The 21,784-nt window shown below is 40.0% G+C and overlaps 2 protein-coding genes across 4 annotated transcripts in view; both read right to left on the reverse strand.

Moving 5' to 3' along the window:
- Positions 1–21,784, reverse strand: part of slc20a2 (solute carrier family 20 member 2) — a 49,126-nt gene that overhangs the window by 24,764 nt on the left and 2,578 nt on the right. Inside the window, exon 1 of one of the 3 annotated variants that reach the window (XM_062418317.1) lies at positions 8,432–8,542. The exons of the other annotated variants lie outside the window; for them this stretch is intronic. The gene's annotated coding sequence lies outside the window, so the exon portion shown is untranslated. Of the gene's footprint in view, positions 1–8,431; positions 8,543–21,784 lie in introns of those variants that run through there. 3 annotated transcript variants of the gene reach the window in all.
- The window catches only part of LOC133979733 (granzyme A-like), a 76,053-nt gene continuing 58,491 nt past the window's right edge, over positions 4,223–21,784 (reverse strand). The window contains exon 6 of the mRNA XM_062418319.1: positions 4,223–4,233. The gene's annotated coding sequence lies outside the window, so the exon portion shown is untranslated. The remainder of the gene's footprint in view (positions 4,234–21,784) is intronic.

The following is a 21,784-nucleotide window of genomic DNA, read 5'->3' on the forward strand; positions in this document are numbered from 1 at the left end:
CACTGTTTATATGTACAGTACCAGTCAAACGTTTGGACACACTTTCCCATTCACATCAATGAGAAAGTGTGTCCAAACTTTTGACTGGAACTGTATGTAAAAACACATGACTACATGAGTAATTTCCTCTGAGTCATCATGCCAGATATTATATTACATGACTATTTTGGTACAATTACCCGGGAAGATTTACTCACCAAACAGGCAGGCGTTTATTTCGGACCCTGACTAGAACTACTGACGTGATTTGGGAATAATACATTACTTTCTTAAAAACTGATATTTGATCTAGTGATACTTATGTGTTAAGACTGCTGGCCTCTGGTAACATTTAGAGCTTGAGCTCATCTGTTGATCACATTAGATCCACTACAACAACAACAACAACATGCAAACAGCTTCCTTTGTCCCTATAAAGTTCCACAAAACTTATTTGCATCGCAACAATGACAATACGCACAGGAAATGGATGATGAGGCCACCAACACTGAAACCTCTGGTTGTCCTCGAGAACCCTCTAGACCACAAACGACTTGGTCTGGGCTATTCTATTTTTTTCTTTTGTCGTTGCCACAAAATCATAAAATAATGGCAGCACATTTCCTTCTATGGTTAAGCCAATTGTTAATGGGAGCATTAAATGTAAACAGTTTTAAGGCCATACTAGTACATTCTCCCATCATCAACTGACTGTGTGCTCCTCCTTGCATGGGAGCAGGCAGCTCCTTTCTAAGTAGCCTGCAGCCAGTTATGGCTCCCTCCTCCCAACCAAGAGCTCCATCTGGAACAGTTGAGGTCACATACTCCTATCCTTTATCCTTTGTTGAATCACAACACACACATAAAGAAGCTTAAATAATCTGTCCCTTCAGGTCAGAGTGAGACCTCCCTGAATCAGATCTATTATCTTAATTGACAATAAAAAATTATTACATAGTTTAAAGTTGTAAATCTGACATTTTTCATCTTCCCCAGGACTGTTTTTTTTTATAAAGGCTGAAAGTGAGCTCAGGGGTCATGGTGACCTACCAAATCTCAAAAGGACTGAGTAACATTAATGTGATGTTTCACTGATCATTGAGGAAATCCTCTTTTCACCTGCTTCCTTCCACTGAGAGATGAGAGTGCAGGATCAGAGCAAAGCATCAGCGCCTCTGGACTGTAAGATTCAGCATCTTCAGACACAGAGGGCTGACAATTCGATAAACTTAAATCATTAACTTGCGTCCATCAAGATAATTGCTACTAAGAAGGTGGAGCAAGTTAATAACTTAAGTCCAAATATAACAATACAATCATAAGTAGGATCTCCAATCTGAAGCTCTAAAATCTAATTGCTTCTTACAAGCAGAGTGGTTTATCAGAAACATCAAAATACTATTTAAAAGACATTTGCACCATCATTAGACTAAATAAAATGTATTTTGAACCTAAAATTATAATCTGTTCATTTTAAATTCATTTTAATTTGATGTTGTTTGTTTAACAACCTCTTTACCACTTATGAGAAGGGCTAGACAAATATTAAGTTTAACAATCAATGTATTGACGGTAGCAGACTTTGAAGGACTAATACAAGTCGCTGTGTAAATGTTTAATCCAGGGAACACCACCACCGCATGAGGACCACACAGACAAACATGGCTCTCCACCAAGCTGAACCTGAGATCCCACAGAGGAAACAGTCTGTGCATCAGTCAAACACATCAGCTGTACAGCGTGTGCAAGTGTGTAAAGCAGGAGAGGAAAGATGAGAGTGAGTGACTTGAGTGTGGGTGTGCACATGGCTGCCAGGCCTTTTTAATCACGTCCACAATTTTCTAAACAGGGAAACTCAACATGACAGCTGCAGCTGACGCTAGGTCCATTCTGAAGACCTTGTCCTATACTGTAACACATGAACACCAGTGCACATGCAACTACTCCCAGTTGTGCACATATAAACTATTTTCAAGATCAATTTTAATGGTTAACTGTGCAGTTCTCTTGTTAGCTGCCGTGCTACAGAAGAACGTCTGCATTTCCTCAGTCCTGTAAGAGCGTTTAGAGTGAACTACTCTGAGGGGAATATCAAAACAATAACAATGTGTTCAAGATTCAGTAATCTGCGGAATCTGAGGATTAAAAATAGTTTCCTCTGTCTGTCATTACAAATACTGAACAGGGTTTTAATATATGGTTCTGACATAGCTTAAGTGCCTCAAACATCTGTATGGCTATAATAAATGTTTTATTTAACAGGTTAAATTTAAATTAATGTCTCAAGGGAAATTTGTCTTCTCTACACAACCAATTGTAACTGTTTTGCTGTAGCTTAATTGCCTTTACAAAGTATTGAACATGCATGTGTTTTGTGTGTTTTGGGCAGGAGAAATCCAAACAGATGCAGACACATGAAACATGCAAACTTCATACAGAAAGGCTCCAACAGAGGTTTTGTAAATAGCAGAGGCCACAAATTGTTAGACTTTTTAGGTTTGCTTTGAAAAAAACTAATGTAAGAAACTTCTTAATTTTAGATCACCATCATGACATGTCACCACAACAGAGAATGAGCAACAGTCTCTATAGAGGAACGCCTCCTTAAAACTGCGGTCAAAGGTACAACCACACATCCAAATCGAACACCTGTCTGCTAATTTCATTAACAGGCTCAACATCTGGTGTGTCTGCTGTGACATCTGAAAGCACGCAAACGGTCTATTTCACAGTTTGAACACAGATAAAAAAGAAGTATGACCTTATGTCCTTGAATAGCAAGTCAACAAATACTATCATGTCTTGCTTTATACATTGATTTGCACAAACAGCAATCATTCAGAATACAGTACGTGTCGGAGATTGAGTTACAGATTAACCATATATTAAATGGATTCCTTGAAAATGACTTTATATGACCTTCAGTGTGTTAGAGAAACCCCCAGCATCTCAGACTGCAGCGTCAAGCTGTGTGTTTATCACGCTCCAAATAACCTTGTTACTGCACACAGTTTAATCCTTTAAAATAAAAACATTATAGAAGCTTCACAAATTAGCAGAGTAAAATACATTTTAAAGTAAGTTGCAAAAAAACGTTACGCAACCTGCTTGAAAGCCTTCTTTTACTTTTCACTTTCTGAATAGCAAGGATCATTTGTGAGCAGTAATGATCATTACTTTTTCGCTATCTGGGTAAGATTGCACTACATGATTATGTTGTAGTTTGCTGGCCATTGGGATACAGAAGAGGCAAGAAAGTAATCACTTAGGAGACATGTTTGAGATGATATGCAAGTTACTGTAGTACTCATATGGGGCAGGCCACAGTATGACGTGAATAAGTAGGAGTGTTGACCTCTAGTTATCATTCTGATCTCACAAATTGTACACCAGCTGCTTTTGCAACACAAAAAATAATATAGTTTCATGATTATCATTTGTAACACACCGACAATGACCAATACGGAGAAAAATACTGCTAACTGGTCAACTTCAAGTTGTTGGAGAGCTCTGCGCATATTGATAAATATAATGGGACAATTATTTTCCTTCTCAGGGGGCAGCAGCTCAGGTTAAAGTGTCTGTCTGAATCACAACAAGGCTGATGATAAACAGATAAAAACAGCAATAACGAAGCTTCTCTAGTCAGCTCAGGTGCATATTTGATCAAATTTCTGCACAAAGTGTGTCTAGGCCGCTGTCCAGGGTGCTGATCCTGGGACCACCAGGGATGTGGGACCTATCCGAGATGACGGCTGTTGCTCACACTTTGATATATTTTATGACACAGTTAGATTGCCAACAGGATTTAATGTGGCAAGTATTTTCAAGCAATATTGTTGACACAATTCATGTATTTGGGATATACTGAACATCCAAGTGGATAGTAGTTTTAAAGTTTTCTGAGGATTTTTATATACAAGTAATCTTAAAGTCATGTTACCATAGTTAAAATGATCTCCAGTAACATATGTTGATTGGCAATTGATAAGAATTTATAAAATTGAAGATTTCTTTTAGAGAAAAGTAAGCACCTGGATATTTGCTAACCTTTTTGGGTATGTTGGGTATGTAAAATACAAAACTTTACTATCTGGAGGCAGCTGTGACTTTAAAGGATGAACATGTCATCCATTATCCAGCTGCTCCTGTCCACAGGTGTCCTTAAGCAAAACAGTGAATCCCAAATTGCTCCCAATGGGCACGTCAGCCTCTGCCTTCACAAATATACATATGTGTGTGTCTGTGGGAGTGTGTGAATGGGTGAAAAAGAAGCAAATTGTAAAGCGTTATGTCCACTGAAGTAGTAAAGAGCTATGTATCATTTATCATCTTAAAATCACTGTGAAATGAGTTGCTGTCCCATTTAGGTAAGCTACAAACACTAAAGCTTAAATGACTTGAAAGTCACATAGTCTGTGAGGCAACATGCTCTTGAGGATTATTTCTGGCAGACATATTTTCTTCTAGTGGGTGTCAGACAGTTCACATAATGAGTGCACTGGCACAGAAAAACATGAGGAAACAAGGCTAAATGCAGGCTTCACATTGTCTGTGCTGTAAGATTTCATCTGATGGACAAATGCAATGTATTACCAACAGTCATTTTCAGATTATCCAATTCAATTAACTGCAGAGAACGTTAACTCTCCAGCTACAACGCAACCTGAGTCGGACATTTTACCTGTTACAGCGTCAGCTTCTGGAGGCATGTGCTGTGCTCCCTGAACTGTAAAGAGAAACCTGTGTGCAAACTGCTTACTGTGAACACTTCTCTAATTGTTTGCTGCTGCTGCTGTTCAATGTTCATTAATCTGCCTGAGATGCCACTGCACCACAGCCACAGCTGGTGCAAAACACTGTGTCACGAGCTACATTCTGCATTATCCACGGCTGCACTATCCACGTACCGATTCAACCCCTCCTCCTCCTCTCATCAACTAACCCTTCCCAAGGCACATGCTGAAAGGACCAGAACTGGCACATACATGCAGCGTCAGATGATGACTCACAACAGCATCCTACCAGCGCTGGCTAATTGTTACACCTGAAGCATACGCAACTGCAGTCGGTGCCTCCAAGGACACAGGCTGCATAAATCTACCAGATAGCTTACTAAGTTAGGAGTACGAGAAATTAAAGACAGAAAGGAGGGCAAGTAAGAAAACCCTACAAGTCTGGAAATCAACTCCACTCACCTTCATGTCTCCTCATATCAGTGGGAAAGTGGTGGAAATGAATGAATGTCAAAGACAAAACAACAGTATTGGGGAGAAAAGAAAATGGACTGGTGATAAAATTGGAGTGAACATGTGATTGACGAGGAAAGACGAAGGGTACAAGAGAACAGCTGATGACAGGAGGAGAGAATGTAAGAAAAAAATAGGAGGGAAAGAGCAGGACGGGCTTAGTGAAAACCAGCAGGTTGTGGTGGTGTTGCAGGAGAGAGAAGGAGAGTGAGCAAGCTACCAAAAGAGAGCAACACAGAGAGGGAGAGAGAGAGAGAGAGATAGATAGCAGCACAGCCAGCCGAGTCTAGACTGCTTCTTAAAGGAAAGTATCCGCATTCACAGCACACGCCAACCAATGACAAATGTCGATGAGATGCCGATGTGTGCCGCTGACTGGCTGTCAGCGTGCGGAGAGGATGGACAGATGGAGGAGAGCCAGCCAATAAATGCGGAGGAGAATAACCAATCGGGGGAGGGGGGATGAGATGAACCTGTGTGTGGATGTGTTTTCCAGCCGGAGAAAAGCATGCAGACGGATCAAGGGCATTCAGAGCACTAGCCTTCCCTTCATTACTCTGGTTGAAGCACAATATAATACAGTATCTGCATTGTAGCACCTAAAGACTGATCAGCATATTTAGTGGGAAGCAACAGTGCGACAAGCTGAGGATTACACAATCATCCATGATGCTTGTTACTGCATAGAATTCATTATGATGAAAGGAGCTGGACAACTTAGGGATATTTTTCTTGGTACGTAGAGGCTCATCACACAAGAATGCGCACCATCTCAACATCGTTTCTTGGCCATGAGCCACCCATCAGTCTCTCTGCCACTATTTTCCCTTTCAAAGACATGCTGAACAGTATGCCTTTATGTCACTCGGGCATACTGAGTGTCTCAGCAGGCAGAGACAGAGGCTTTCGTCAACACAATGAAGAGTGTGGAGCGGAGTCACTGCAGACTCATTGCTTACAAAATACAAAGCAGAGCTCCCACGTTTCTCTTCAGCAGTTCCTCAATACTCACCAATAAAGCTACGAGAAAAATCCTTCACACAGACGTCATCTTTGACATATTCACATGCTTGTCTAACAAACTAGTCTTTTTGGAACTGTACTGTACTTGTTTTTCATACTTCGGAGAATTTTTTTTTTCACAGATTAGCCACTAACTAACTGCATCACATGATTTCTATCTTGCATTTTTCTTCTTGACTTCCACACAATCTTTGCGCAATTTTCAACACATGGTTAAAAACAAACATTACTTACGTACACCACTGAAGCTAAAGCAGCATCTGGTGCCACTGGTGCAGCTCAGGTCTTGTTCCCTTGAGCCCTTTTTGTTCTCATACTGTACACGGACTAGAAAGGGGTTGATAAATTCATGTGGTCGGTACTGTTAAGAGCTGATCTTGTGTTTGTTTGAGTTCCTGTGGCTTTCTCCTCTATTGCCTCTAACTCATTCTCTCCCTTTCTGTACCCCAACTGGCCCTGCCTGCTAAAAAGCCTATCTGCGTCAGCTGCACCTGCTGCCTCTGACTCTGGGCTTCGCAGCAGGGAGGCGCTGTATCCTAGAACCCAAACACACACACACTGTACAGTGTTAAGATCAGTCAGCCTCCATGAGCAGGAGGGGGGTTGCTTAAGAATGACAACAACAGCATGCATGACTACAAAAGAGCATGTCGCTCTCAACACCACCTTCAAAGGCTCCTCACACACACATTTCCATAAATCCTTTCACTCATTCTGTTTCTCTCCGCTGCCGTGGGTCTGCATTGCAGCACTAAGTCAGGTTGTCAAGAAGCAAATAAGTCTGGTAATCCTTTGGATTGCTTCTGACGGCCATTAAAAGCACATGAGAAACCCGTCAAAAAACTCATGTGTGCCAGCAGCTAAATCAATAGTTTCCCTAAACATTTTTTTTGTATCTTCTGAGTTACTCTGGTAGAGAAGAGTGAGCTTTATCCAACTGTCTCCTTGCCATCACTACAGCTCCATGGCAGCAATCAAACATTTTGCAGCACAATCCTGCCTTTGAAACAAAATCTTAACTTTAAGCTTCATGAATATTTATTTTGCCTTTATAGCGTATTTAGTTTTAAGACAAGGAATGACAACATACCTGATCCCTTTAAATGTTAGATGTTTTGGTTGTAGGTTTCATTTATGTTTGATAACACTGAATGAAAAAAAATTCCTACAGTGGCACATAGAGTTTAAATATATGCAGTTCACATCTGGCTGGGAACCTTTGTGGCATGTCATTGGCCATCTATGTCTCCTGTCATCTCTCTACTATCAGCTATCTAACAAAAAGCCCCCAAAACACGAATTCAAATGAAATTCATGAATCAAGTTCTGAGTGTTGTCAGACTCTGAACAAGTATCCAAGCCTTCAGCAACACTAAAGCAGGCCATGCTACAACAGCAAACAATCGAGGTCCCCTCTGGCTCTCAGTGTTGAGTAAGCCTTATGTTTAAATACTCTTTTAAGGTCAGCTCTCTCTGGTTTCACTGGAGACTGTGCACGGGTTTGACTCCCTCACTCTGAAATGGCAAAGTGACTGCTGTGACTCCTCCCTGTTTGAGTGTCTGTACGTCCGTTTTAAGTAACTGAGACACACTGTACTGTCCTGAAACTGTTTGTATTGGTTTCTATAGGGTCCAAAAAAAAGGAAACTGATTTATAGTAATACAATGAGAGTAATTAAAGAAAACATGAAACATACGCACATAAATTGGTTTAACAATTTAAAAAAGACATGAATGTATACGATACCAACAAGTAGCCTTTTTTCTTATCAGTAAAACCATCAAGGATTTGAGATGTTGATCTAACAGCTGCACTCACACACATAAGTGCATAAAAACCATTATGGCTAAAATTGCAGTGACATAAAGGATGCAGTGCCTTAAATAATGCTTTTAGACTGGCACAAAGTATTAGTCACCTCTGAGAATAAACCCTGTTCACAACGGGGATCCTAATTGACCAATAAAAATGTGCGTTTTCAGATGAATATAGAGTGGCGCACAGGTGGTCGAATGGTTAAGAGCGTATGCCACATAAGCAGTGGACCCCGGTTCGAATCCCGGATGGGACAGCTTGGAATATAGAGCCAACTACCTAAGGGGTCCGTTTTTTTGGGGGGGAGGGGGGGGTTTCGGCTCGCATTCACATCATATGACGACCGACACAATAAGGCACTTACCAACAACTGTGGCTTTTTGAGGTCCAGTTCTCTTCTTGTTCTGCCAACTGTCACCATGTTCCTGAGTGTAGGAGTCTTCTTTCCCTTGAACCTCTCTCTGTTTTCCTCTCCTCTCCTCTCTCACAATCCTCTCACAACCATCATCCCCCCACTACCACCACCAATGCTCAGCTTTGGCTGGACAGTTCCAGTTCTCTTCCACGAATCAGCAGAAGTACCCGATTGCAAAGCCTGACGCGTTCACCCCTGTCCTTCCTCCTCTTCCCCTCCTGCCTTGCCCTCCTGATCTCTTCTCATCTTAGGTGTGAAACTGGAGAAATGTTGATCTGGCTGTGCGCTCACAAATCAGTGCCAGGACAACAAGCTACCTACCTCTTTCTCTACTGCTGAGGCTGGTAATCTATTGTTGGCATGGTCTGTGGTATTAAAATGTGTTACTGGGGCAAAGAGGGTGCTGGTATTAGTGAGTGCTGAGAACTTGGAGCAAAAAGGGCAAGATACTTGGTGAAAAGGAACAGGTACTGACATGATTAATTATGCTTGAGGTTATGCCCACACTAATGGGGACAAATGTATCCTATCCTCTCCATTTTGGCCTTCCATCTACACTAAGCTGCCAAATAACCGATGAAATCTTAATGAAAGCGGAGCCCCAAGTGAAGATCTGAAAATGCCGGTCTATAGTTGTAGCTTGCATGGAGAGAAATGTTCTTTTTTAGAAAAAAAACAAAACTAATGTATGACTGTCATGTGATATCATGCACACTGGTGTCACATGATCCACTTGAGAATCTGGGCTTGCTTTAAAAAGAAAAAAAAAAACAAGTTGACGGATCGCTGCAAAGCTCCTAGCTTAAGGGGTCTTTGTATATGCACCAGAAGAGATTTAAGCGTTATTTCAATTTGGATTGATGAACTATTAATATTTATGTACCCTTTCATAGTATTAGCAGCATTAGCAACATGGTGCTGTGGGCAGAACAACATATGTTAAAAGGTTAAGGAAAGAAACAAAACAGACACATAGATTAAAATGTATCTGCACTGATGTGGACATAGGCTTTCTGTGTCATGGCTGTAAGAGTTAGTTTGAAGACAGATTTCAGGGAAAAGACAAAATTATGCATCACGTATGGATGAAAACAAGCCGATACACCAACTGTGGCTATTTTTCTATTAACTGTATGTAACCACAATATAATGGATATTTGCGACCTTGGATGACTGTGACCCCACATGTGAGGTTAAAAGATGAGCATAAAAGGGAAGAGAAAGAGAGAGAGAGAGAGAGAGAGAGAGAGAGAGAGAGAGAGAGAGAGAGAGAGAGAGAGAGAGAGAGAGAGAGAGAGAGGCAGACGGATAGAGAGAGAACGAGAAAGAGCGAGAAAACATTCCTTCCTAAGCTGGATCTAGCGGCCTGTGCCCTCCTGCTCTTAATCCTGGCTTCCAGCACATGACCCAGCTAACAGTATTATGGAGTGCTTTGATTAGACCTGCTGCTGTGCGCACGTAGTGAGCGACGTGGCAGTGCTGGGGGAACATGGGGTCCTGTACTCTGCCACCACTTTGCAGGAATGCCAGGCTTCTGCATACGCATGCACTACATTAACGACACGTTTAACCCTAGCGTACACAACCTACACACAGCGGAAGGATAGACACGAGGCTTGCCGGATTAAGTCTGCAAGTCAGTGAGTCAGCGGATTACCCAGGCACTGTTATTCTAGGTGAAAACTAAGAGTAATGCTCAAAAACGTGCTGTTAGCATTAGCCGCAAAATGAGTTGCAAGAATGGCACTTAAGGTGGTCATAACAAGGGGGGGGGTTTCACATGACGACTTCAGCAGTGGGCCTTAATCGCATCAAGTGGTCTCGCAAGGGAGAGGTTTATTTTTAAGATTATCGACTATTAGAAGAAAAAAAACCTTAAGATTAAGGGTTGTTTTTGAAAGTCAATAGACTGCTGATTATATTGTTTACACAGCACAAGTATCAAAAACTGTCAAACATGAGTAAGAACTGCATGATTGGTCAATTCCTCTTTGATAAGTGTCTGATTTTAAATCTAAAATATTGCTTTATTACTATTTTAAGGAAAAGTTTAAGCTCATCCACACCAATATAAGCTTGTTTAAAAAGTGCTGGTTTCGGCGCGCAGGTGGTCGAGTGGTTAGAGCGCATGCCAACCCCGGCCGGAGGTCCTTTGCTGCATGTCAAACCCCCCTCTCTCTAGCATGCTTCCTGTCTGTCTACTGTTAAATAAAGGTGTCTATGCCAGAAAAATAGAAAAAAAAGTGCTGGTTTCCTAATGGTACTGAGATGCAACAAGTACCAATGTTAAAAGTTTTACCTTTACCAAGCCATGGTCAATAATCATCATCGCTAAATACTGAGATTAACAACCACGTAAACTAAGCTGTCCTGTTGTTTATAAAGAAAGGGGGAAGGAACTGAGGTTGGTCAAATTTGAAAATACTATAGAGTAAACTGCTGAGGAACTCAGCACAGCAGGTCTACACTGTGGGAGATACACTGTGTGTTGTATTCCCTCTAGGGAAGATATTTCTGCAGTGTCCTTACAATGTTTTGACAACAATGAAGGCTAAAGCAGAGGTGCTGGAGGTAAACCACAGAATACATTAACACAAATATGACAATCTTACTCAATGAAAGGCTCCGTCTGTCCAACTGTAGCAAATATACGAGAGGCATCAAATCAAAACATGAGTGACAGGTTGATTTTTAAGATGTGAAGGATGTTATTCTGTACAACAGCAGAGTCCATTCTAGCCGAGAGATTTTTGAATGACAAAAAGTACGTTTCTCTCCCAACTGAACAGTCCAAAGGCAAAAATTCTGTCAGTGAACTGAACACCGCCAGAATCACAATCCTCAATCATGTCAACAGACTACAAACACAGTATTGCAGGAGAGTTAGTTCCACTACCACTGCTACTACCACTGAAGCATGAATGAGTGCATCTTAAAATTACACAGTTACATCTATCACATGATTTTTTTCCGGCAGCACATGGTGCAATCACACACACACAGATTTAAACCTCAAGGAGTGGTGTACTCATTTTTACAATTTTATGACAAGCACTCAAATCAGGTGACACCCAGACACACCTTATAGTACACATAAAAATGAATCTGGGTGTTTTTATGCATACAATGTTCTAAAATATTCAATAAATACCTCAACTGTAATATAACCAAAACTTAATGATAGAATAACTTGAAATTAATTCAGTTCACAGGTAGTGTCTGTATGTTTCTCTTTCAACTGTATATATTTATTCCAAAATATGCTCATCTACCAAACACTCCAGCATTTCAGACTATTGAACAACATTTTCATAGAGCCGTCTGCACTGACTCCAGGGAGAGATATTTTGGGCACAGCATCGTTTGAGGCTGTGGGTGACATGTGCTACTTTCTTTGTGTCTGACTGCTGTCGCAGCATGCTCAGCTCTAAACAAAACTCAATTTGACAAGTGGTCTGCTGGTGTTCCGGTGATGGAGGGTAAATGGGGAAGGGGGTTGGGCTTGCCTGGGTCACCTCTAATCTTTGTGATAAATAATGTCTTCGAGAATTTTTCACCCATCACGTCAAATCACTTTTCCCAACCAGTAGGGGGCACAATAAAAAACAAATGCACCCGATTTGCTTATATACCGCTTTAAGTTTAAATGTATGGAGTGTATTCAGTGAGAATTGACACACAGATCACTGTTTAATAGTAAAAAAAAAAAAAAAACATGAGGATATTGTCATTTTCTTCTACGCTGCTGTGTATGCATTAAAAGTTTAAACACTAAAGCTGTTCTTGCCACAGCAAGAAGTTACTGCAACCTTACTGTCACCTCCTGAAAATTGTGGGTGGCAGTTGTTTTCCAAACTCCATTAAAACTTGCTGAGATATACAGCCACCTCAACTAAAATAACTCTCTAGTCTAAACAACAATATTTTATTCTGCCACCCCCGACAACACAATCGTTGCAGTATAAAACAGAGCTTCATTACTCTAGAATTGAATGGGAAGAGATCATTTCATGTCTCAGGCTATATGCACCCACAATCCACTACCAGTTTCAATTTGCCTCTTCACCGCCACACATAATATAATACAGAGCGAGACAAATCCCCAACAGAACAAACAGTACGTGCTTCTGACTGAGATAAACAAATCAGAAGGGTCAGCTTTCTCATTTACAGAAAAATAATGTGTCCTATTGTATAATTTGTGAGTCCCAAATGGACGTGTTTATGTGCAAATATTACGTTGACAGGTTTGTTGACTGCAGCTCAGGCTGAAGCTGGGTAAGACTTTCCTGTGTCACTGAGGTGGTGGTGGGGTCACTTACTCTACAGCTATAGTGGGGCTGGAATGTGTGAGACATTATCAAGATGTCATCACCTGTTCAGTACAAGGAACCCTGGAGATTTTTTATGTTATTTAACCCTCGCCTCCCATCCTATACTGGCCTGACATTACCCTAGGAAAAAAAAGCATGTCTGCTCAATGACAAGACCTGTTTACTTGTGCAAACTATACTTTCAGTGTTTCCCCCTGGGTTTCTTGTAGTACAGGAGTATTTTTGGTACTAGTGCATTTTCCAGGCTCTGTTCCAAAGTGGTTTTCATTTCTATGTTTGGACTATCATAGATCTAAAGAGGACCGATTATACAATTTACCATTATTAACTGCGGAGAATGAGGGCACCAAGACCTGTATTAAACTACTAATCATATACTCCCAACTGTATTAAAACCCTGATTAATTCATCTTTAAAAAAGAAATTGCCTCTAATACTGTATTAGGCAGTCCCAGCTTGCTAGTTTAATGACATGATTCAGTGTAGTCATCTCACTGTGTCATCACAATAGTGTTGCCTCAATACTGCACAATTAAGTGTCATGTAGGTGAAATGAAGATGTAATTTACTTAAAAATACTGACAAATCAGTAAGGCAAACACAGTGAGTAAAAATATTGTATTTCAAACATGTTATGAACCAGAGGCGTTATTATACAGTATGCACAATGTAAGATATCAGTTTTAATTAAGCCAATTGGCATTTTGGGAATTAATATTGCTTCAGGGATTTCTCTAAAATGTAATCAAAACATTAACTCTACACATGGAGGTGCTTTCTTTTTGTACTGTCAATCACACAGAGAAACCACCATAATGACATACATGTACCATTTCAGAAACCATGTACCATGCGAGGGTGAGAAAGTCAATCAATGTAGATATGGCTGGGCAATATAGTGATATTGTAATATGAGACTACATATCGTCTCGGTATCGTAATATGACAGTTGACATAGTGTTGTGTTTTCCTGGTTTTAGAAGCTGCATTACAGTAAAGTGATGTCATTTTTTGCCCTTACCAGACTATTATTTGCTTTGACCCACTTGGTCGTAACATCAACACTACTGATGATTATATATATCAAAAATCTCATTGTGTAAATATTTTGTGAAAGTACCAATACTCATTTGTACAATATTGCTGCAATACTAGAGATCATTGGTCAAAAATAAACATTGCAAACAAGCTAGAAAAGGATCTTCAATTACAGTATGGACATGCAGGAGAGCTGATGGTGCTGTGGGTTTTATTTCCTGACTATACAAACATATTAAAGTCTGTGTAAAGTCAATTAATTGATTTACTTCTAAACATATTATACATGTTGGAAAATGGTTACAGAAAACATGTGAAAAGGCTGATAACTATGCAGTACTGAATTGTGGAGATAGAGCATTAAACTGTTTCTCACCCTCTCATTTTTCCTGATTTTCTGAGTCTGCAAAAAACGGCTACCCCGTGACCTAGTGGAGTACCCGCGTGTTCTTGGTCCCTCCCCTACTGTATAAGACCGAGTCCACTCTCCTCAGTGGTTAACCTGCCTAGTGGCCAGTTATTGTTACTACATCTAACATTACTACTACTACAGTCTACAGTTAGCCAGTTAGTTGAGTTAGCCGCCGATTTAGCCGCAGAGCTAGCAGCTGAACTAGCGGCAGAAAGCGCTCAGACGTAGCGTCCATGTTTAGGGTAGAGGTGGTGACTTTGATTGACAGGTGACACTTGGTAGGGGGCGGGGTTTCAGCGAACTCGGCGGACATGCCCATAGCGTTAGGTCACAACTTTGACCTAATTTCATATATTTGGCGATTTTTTTAATCATTCAAATTTGGCAGGGTGGTTAACAACACACTTTTCTGTGGTATGTCAAACTCAGAACACATATTTATTCTTACTTTACACAGACTTTCAAGTGTAATTTCAGTTGAGAAAAGAGAGAGAATGCGATTTTTTAAATAGTTTGAAAGTTATGCAACCACACAAGAACTCAAGAAGCTCTAACAGCATCACTGTCAGGTGACCTCCTGACATCCTGTCAACTAGCATGAGGGATGTGCTTGGGCCAACAATACGTGTGTTTATTTTAAGTGTCTCAATGGAAAGATTTGTGGCGACGGTGTGTAAACTAAACAGCTCACAGTATGTACATTCATTCCACTCTTATTTTGAACAGAATCATTTACAGCTAATTGCCCAGCATGCCATTGTTCAACCTAGCTAATCCACATCCCTGCAAGGTGGCCTCTGGATAGATATCACTGGACTCTATCTGACAAGCTGCTCCCCACCCTCCAGCTTCGTTGCTTTCTGAGGTGTCACATATCCACCACTCGCTCTTGTTGCTAAAGGCAGTCGGGAGGTGGAATGATTTGGCTAGAAATAGCAGTGTCACATGAGTGTATGCAGTGAACAGTCAGCCAGCTGCTCATCCTTACATGGAGCCCTGCCCCATTCGTACAATCAAATGTAAAAGAGGCGGTAACATTATCAACACAACAGTAACGACCCGACGTAGACAGGTCGATCGCTTCTCCCTGAGACTTGTCCCACCCTTCATTACACGGTACAGGACTAAGAGAGCTGAGTTAAAAAGGACACGTGAGCTCACACCTGTTCAAACATCAAGATTTTTACAAACTCAGAAGAACTTTCACATGGACAAAAGAAACCTCTGAGTCCCTCTCCACATGAGAGAAAATGAAAAACACATGCCTTATTTATAAGGTTAAGTCTGCACGATTAAATAAGAAAATATTTACACATAATAAGTTTATGTTAACAATGAAATCACAGCATTATCGCCACGAAAGTCCAATAAGCTGGATCTGTTTCCAAAAGTAAAAAAAAAAAAAGTTCATCAACTTTCAACAAGCATCAGTCTTACAATTGGTAAAGCATAAAGAAACAAAAAAGGAGTGCAGCTAAAAGAAATGTAAAAAAATAAATAAATTGTCTAGCCACCCACACGAGTTTTTCCAGTCCTTTCCTTATTGAAAAGAAGACTCTTGGGATATTTGTAGGTAGCAGGAACGGAGACATTTATCCATCAAGCATAAAGACAACAAAACTCGTCATTTACAGTACATGACTTAACAAATCCCAAATGCCAAGAATAACTTTTCCCATGCTTCTCTTTCAGTATTTCCTCCAGTGCTTTACCATCAAAAGTTTTCCAAATCCTTGAACTGACCCCAGATCTTAGTAGCAGAAAATTATGACTCATTAAAGTCAAACAAGCCCCGGGTGCTCCTAAACAAATGGATTTGGGAGAGAAGAAGGGGGAAAATAATGTCCATTCTACCTTTAATAAATAAGACCACAATGCCTCCCAGTTCAGCAGTAAGCCTGCCATTAGCATAGTTAACACCAGGCCAGCACCCAAACAAGAGAAGCTCTGTGTGACAACGCTTTGATACAGACCCTGCCGCTTACAGAAGGCCACCAGAAACACTACAAAACGGCTCTCATGGCCCGAGTGGAGAGGACAAACGGGGCCAAAAGCACACAACAGGTCAGAGAAAATGATGCAACAGGCAGTCACACACTAACTATGGCAGTAAATGGCTAATTGTGTACATGTAAGTTGATCTGAGTGTATGTGGTTTTGTCCTTTAAAGAGGGCCATAACTATAGAGGTTTAAAGATGAAGATCCATACAAAACAACAGAGGCTTCCTTGCTTGCATGTGTTACCCTCCCCAGTTTTAGATGAGGCTAAATGCTTCAAAGCATTTAGACAGGAAAACTAACAGGAAGCCTTCAGCCTATAGCTGCCAGTGTGATTAAATAACTGAGTCAATCCTAACTGTAAACACTGATTTTTGTCAAGAAACCTTCAATAATACCGCAACCATTATGTAAAGATATGTTGGTATTATGAGCTATTAAGACTCTCTTTTGGGTCAAACAGGAATGCAGGCCTACGTGACAGTGGTAACACGGGGGACAGACAAGTATTATGAGATGCCAACATTTATCGGTTGTAAGCTTGCTTCTAGACAGGAGTTCCCCAAAAGCAGCTGCATACATATACATGTACATGAATACAAACCACTAAATATTTAAAGCATATAAATGCGGCCTCAAGTATTTTTGAGCCCAAATAACTTAGATCTGGTTAAGTACTGAGGCAAAGCTAAACGAGTGGTTGTAAAGTAGTGTAATTAGCTGAAATGGTTTTGATTATTTACTGAGGCTTTAATGTTGCCCTGCCCCTGAAGCAATGCTGAAATGTAATCATCAAGAGACTCACGGAACTGTGACGTCTGAAAAACTTCTATTTGTTTTCCGCTTCATTCACCACCACTGACAGCTTGCAGCTTGCATAATGTGCACTCATCTCAGTTCCCCACAACAACAACAACTACACCCGTCACATGCCGATCTTTCCTGCTTGTCTCCGTCCATCGTGTTTGTTTTGACCTTTGGGAATAAAAAATGAAAAAGACACGTTATCAGCTCCACATGATCAATGACATGCTTAGCCAGGTTTTAACGCAATAACATGGATTAAGCAATGCCGGTACACGCAGACATGCAACACAGGCAATCACACACACACACAGCACGAAGATTCCCACTCTTTCTGTGCTATCATGTGATGTTACCATGGCGAGGAAAGGCTCAGACATAACAGTGTGATTGTGCTCTGAGGGCGAGGTGGGACGATCAGAGAGACAGACTGTTCTCTGACTGTGACACTGCCAGCCCCAGTGCCAACTGCCTTTCCACCCACAGAGAAAAAGACACACCCACTGGCAGAAGGGCCAGCCTGCACGGGGCCCTACCGTCATGGAAACCAGCTGACCCCAGCGTCTTTTCCATACTTTTTCTTTCCTTGTTCTTCTTCTTCTTCTTCTTAGTGTCACTTCACAAGACCAAGGTCACCTTGGGTTACAGATTGTAAATCAATTTCCAAATCATTCTAATTTTGAATGGCAGCATACTGTACTGACAGAGTCTCTTTTTTTAGCCCTAATTTTAAGTCAAAATGGCAACTTTTGTGTTACACTACAGGGCTGAAAATAAAGATTATTTTCATTAATGATTGATCTGTCAATTCTTTTTTTTTGTTTAATCAACAAATTGTTTATTCTAAAAAATGTAGAGTTGAAATAATTAGTCAAATAACTGATTAGTTGATCAATAGAAAACGAATTTTGATTATCCATTCATCATTGTTCAATGTGTTTGTTGTGCTGCTTTTCTTTGTGTTAAGTGAAGTTAAAGTTCATTAGGTTTTGGACAAAATAAGCTGATAAATCACAAGATATTAGCATATAGTTACATATTGTATCTGCATACATGTCGGTCAATAAATAAGGAGATACTACAGCACAGAAATGGCAAATATATGTTTGGGATTATTTAATAACGGTGTCTCCGTTACATTACAGTCCATTACTGTTCATCCACAAGAGGGCACTGACACGTTTTTTCGTTTGTTTTTTTCTAAAAACAGTATTTTCTAAAAAATAATAATAAAAAAATTAAGGGATCCTCACCAACAAATGTTTTTAAAAAAAGACTAATATATTGTTTCTAAATTCTTTAAACTCAAAAATACACATTTAAAAATCTAGTACATCTGTAAAATTCAAAGACATTTTATGACATAACATGATATTTAACAAAGAAAGGCAGCAATTCCTCATATTTGAGAAGCCCGCAATGAGCAGGTATTTGCCATTTTTGCTTGATAGTTAATTAGAATTGTTATTTAATTAATCAAAAACTGTTTTCAGCACCATTTCCCTGAATCTATAAGTCGGGCGTTGGACTACATCAGAGCTCTGGAGTCAAGTATCACACCTTGTAGGTCACTGTAGTGTAACTGTGTAACTAATAGAGAGAACACAGACTATAAAGTCTTTGGGGAAAGGGTGCACCCTGCACAGAAGGATGCTTTGAAGTAACGTGGTGTGACCTGCGCACTCATGGAGAACATTCTTGTCAGAGGCCTGTGAGGTGAATTTGAATAGATGGCATAAAGTTCTGAGAAACTGGACACCGGCATTGGCCCTGTACCCAGAAAGCACACCTTGATGAAAACTGGTCTGACACTGCTCTCTCAGCATCATGTTGAACATGACAACATTACACAATGTACACATACCTCTTCCATGCATACACAGAGCAGCCTTTCCCCCCACTCCTCCACGCACAAACAGCTTTAGCGCAGAACTGCCAAAACACAAGCTTAAAGCTGACTGCTGTTTAAATATGCACTGCTCTGTGTCTGTTATGAAGCATTTGGATTTATGGGTTAGCATAAAAGAGACTATTGACGGTGTGGTCTGAGCTGTGGCTGCACCCTGTCGCCACGGAACTGGCAATTTAGTGTGAATCACTCTGCCTCTATTGTTTTTTCCAAAAGGATTACACTCACAAAGGGCAGGTCAAAGTACAGTCAAAATATGAATCAAACCTGTCCCAAAATGTTCCTGTGAACCTATGCAAGATACTGATTAAAAAAAAAAAAAAAAGTAATTACACCTCAGTTAAAAAGAGGGCAACATATAGTAGTATTAGTCACTCTACAAAAGGTGTCTGCAGAGACAGTATCACTACAGCAGAACTCGCTGGGATTCAATGTAGTGTTCAATGAGTTTTGTTGATATAAGCTTTACTTCTTAAACGACTGCAAAATAATTCACTTTGGGGGTTAGGGTTACTTCTGACCTTATGCTTTCCTTTTCAACAAACTGGACAAAATGAGAAAATGAACCAATTGCCAATTGGCTAGTTGATGAAAACAAAATTATTCTGCACCTATTTTGATTATGAAAGAATCATTTAAAGGACCAGTGCGAAGGATTTAGAGTCATCTAGTGGTGAGGGTGCAGACAGTAACTAACTCAACCACTCCCTTAGCTACCAAACATGTACGAGACCCTACAGTTGCTGTGAAACTCACAAAAAATGCCCTCTCGAGAGCCAGTTTGTCTTTTCTGGGCAACTGTAGGAACATGGCAGCACAACATAGTGGGCTAAATGAAAGAGGACCCACTCTGTCTGTAGATATAAAGGACTCATTCTAAGCGAGTGATTACACATTAATGAAAACTTACTCATGAATATTATATTCCATTTCTGCTAGATGCCACTAAATCTTACACACTGCACCTTTAATTTAATTGTTTCATGTCTGTGTTATATGATCTATGTATGAACAAACATATTGCTTTTGTTTTCCAAAAAGTTATTCACAGACAGAGAACTCCACAGTCGATAATCTTAGTTACACTCCAGAGAGGTCTAACTCACTGTTATAAAACAACCATAACTGGAATCTGGACTTATTTGGGATAGTGCTGCATCAAAATGACTGTCATCAGCAACAAGGAGCATATGGACATCCACTGTATTAAATGTTTTGCTGCTGGGGGTTTCTGAGATCCTAAAAACCAGTAATGCATCAGTTTTGTAGCAGATTTCTTCAACATGTCTTCAGTTTGAAATCATTTTTTTAAGCAATTCTCATAAAATTAGGAAAAGGAATGAAGTATCAAGTCAAAGAATAAAGGTGATAAAGAATGTTGAGTCTGATTTTTGAGCTGTTACAAAATGGCCCGGGGCTCTCTTGCACTTTAAACAGAACATGAGGGTTAACTGAAATGTTTCTTGGAAAGCAAGTTCTCCAGAAAGTCTGACAGCTTCAAATGCAAAGTAGCAGATTAAACTGTGGTGCTGTGCAAAAACTTTAAACTGTGAGAAAACTTGCAGAGCAGGTTATTTCATTATTATTTAAGCACGCTTCATAGATAGGTATGTTTTGAAACAATATAGGGATGGGAGAGGTGCAGTCCTTATCACAGAGCCTGGACAAAAGAAGCCACAGACTGTGTTATCTGGAAATATTCACGTAAAGCATAAAGGTGTGTAAAGAGAGGGAAGTCATTAATCCACCTATCTAATCGTAAAATGCTTTCATATTTGTCGTATAACCTTTATGGCTAGACAAGATACAGTAATCAGTGTATTTGGTTCTTCCACTTTACAAGCTCCTGCTGAGTGAAAAGCACTGATGTTACATTTTCTCCGCAAAGCTTTTATGAGATAGAAAAACAAGAGGAAAACATTTGAAGCAGTGGCAGACCCCAGCATTCTTCTTCTTTCTCACTCTTATCATAATACACCGATTAATCATTAACTCGCAAACCCCATTCTGAAAACTCAAATGGTATGTGCTTCCACTGCGTATAAAGGCGAGAGGATAAGATAGCTTTGTTGTGGGGAATGTATAATTTAAAGAGTAAGATATAATATGAATGTTGAATTTGACTGGTGGGTGGACAAGCTAAGTAACATGTGATAATATAGAGCTGCAACAGTTAGTTTGCAGATTTGCTGTCAACTATTAACTTCATTGCCAACCATTCTGATGATCAATAAATTGTTCAGTCTTTTTTTAAAGATAAAGGGTACAAATTCTCTGGTTGTATCTTCTTTCATCACAGTAAACATTTTTCACTATTTTCTCAAACCAAAAAACTAATCAATTAATCAAGAAAATAAACAAATTAATAAATAATGAAAATAGCCATTAGTTGCAGCTCTAATATAATGCAAGTTAGAACAAAAGCTATATTATAAATGATTTGTGAAGCTAATAGTCTTTTTTGCTGTTTTAACTCAACACTATGGTAAATTTTGTGGGGTTTGTATTATTCTGCAGGGTGTTTCTGTTATTCTTTCCATGCCCCCGCATGTTCACTGTGCATGTGTTCCACTCTGTGTGGTTTTTCTAGTTGGAAAACAGATATATCACGTTGGTAATGTAAGAGGCTCCCCTTGAAATGGCTGCAGCTGCCTCAGTGGCAGGAACATACAGTATGTCTTAAGAATTGCCGAGATGGCACCAGTGAAGATGGTTGTCGTCTTCGAGCTTCCGCCAAAAATGTACGTTCTTTTGTATTTTTCAGTACTTTGTGTCTTTTTGTTTTGTTTTTGCTTTACCTGCATCT

This window comes from Scomber scombrus, chromosome 4 (genome assembly GCF_963691925.1).
Source record: "Scomber scombrus chromosome 4, fScoSco1.1, whole genome shotgun sequence".
NCBI lineage: Eukaryota > Metazoa > Chordata > Actinopteri > Scombriformes > Scombridae > Scomber > Scomber scombrus.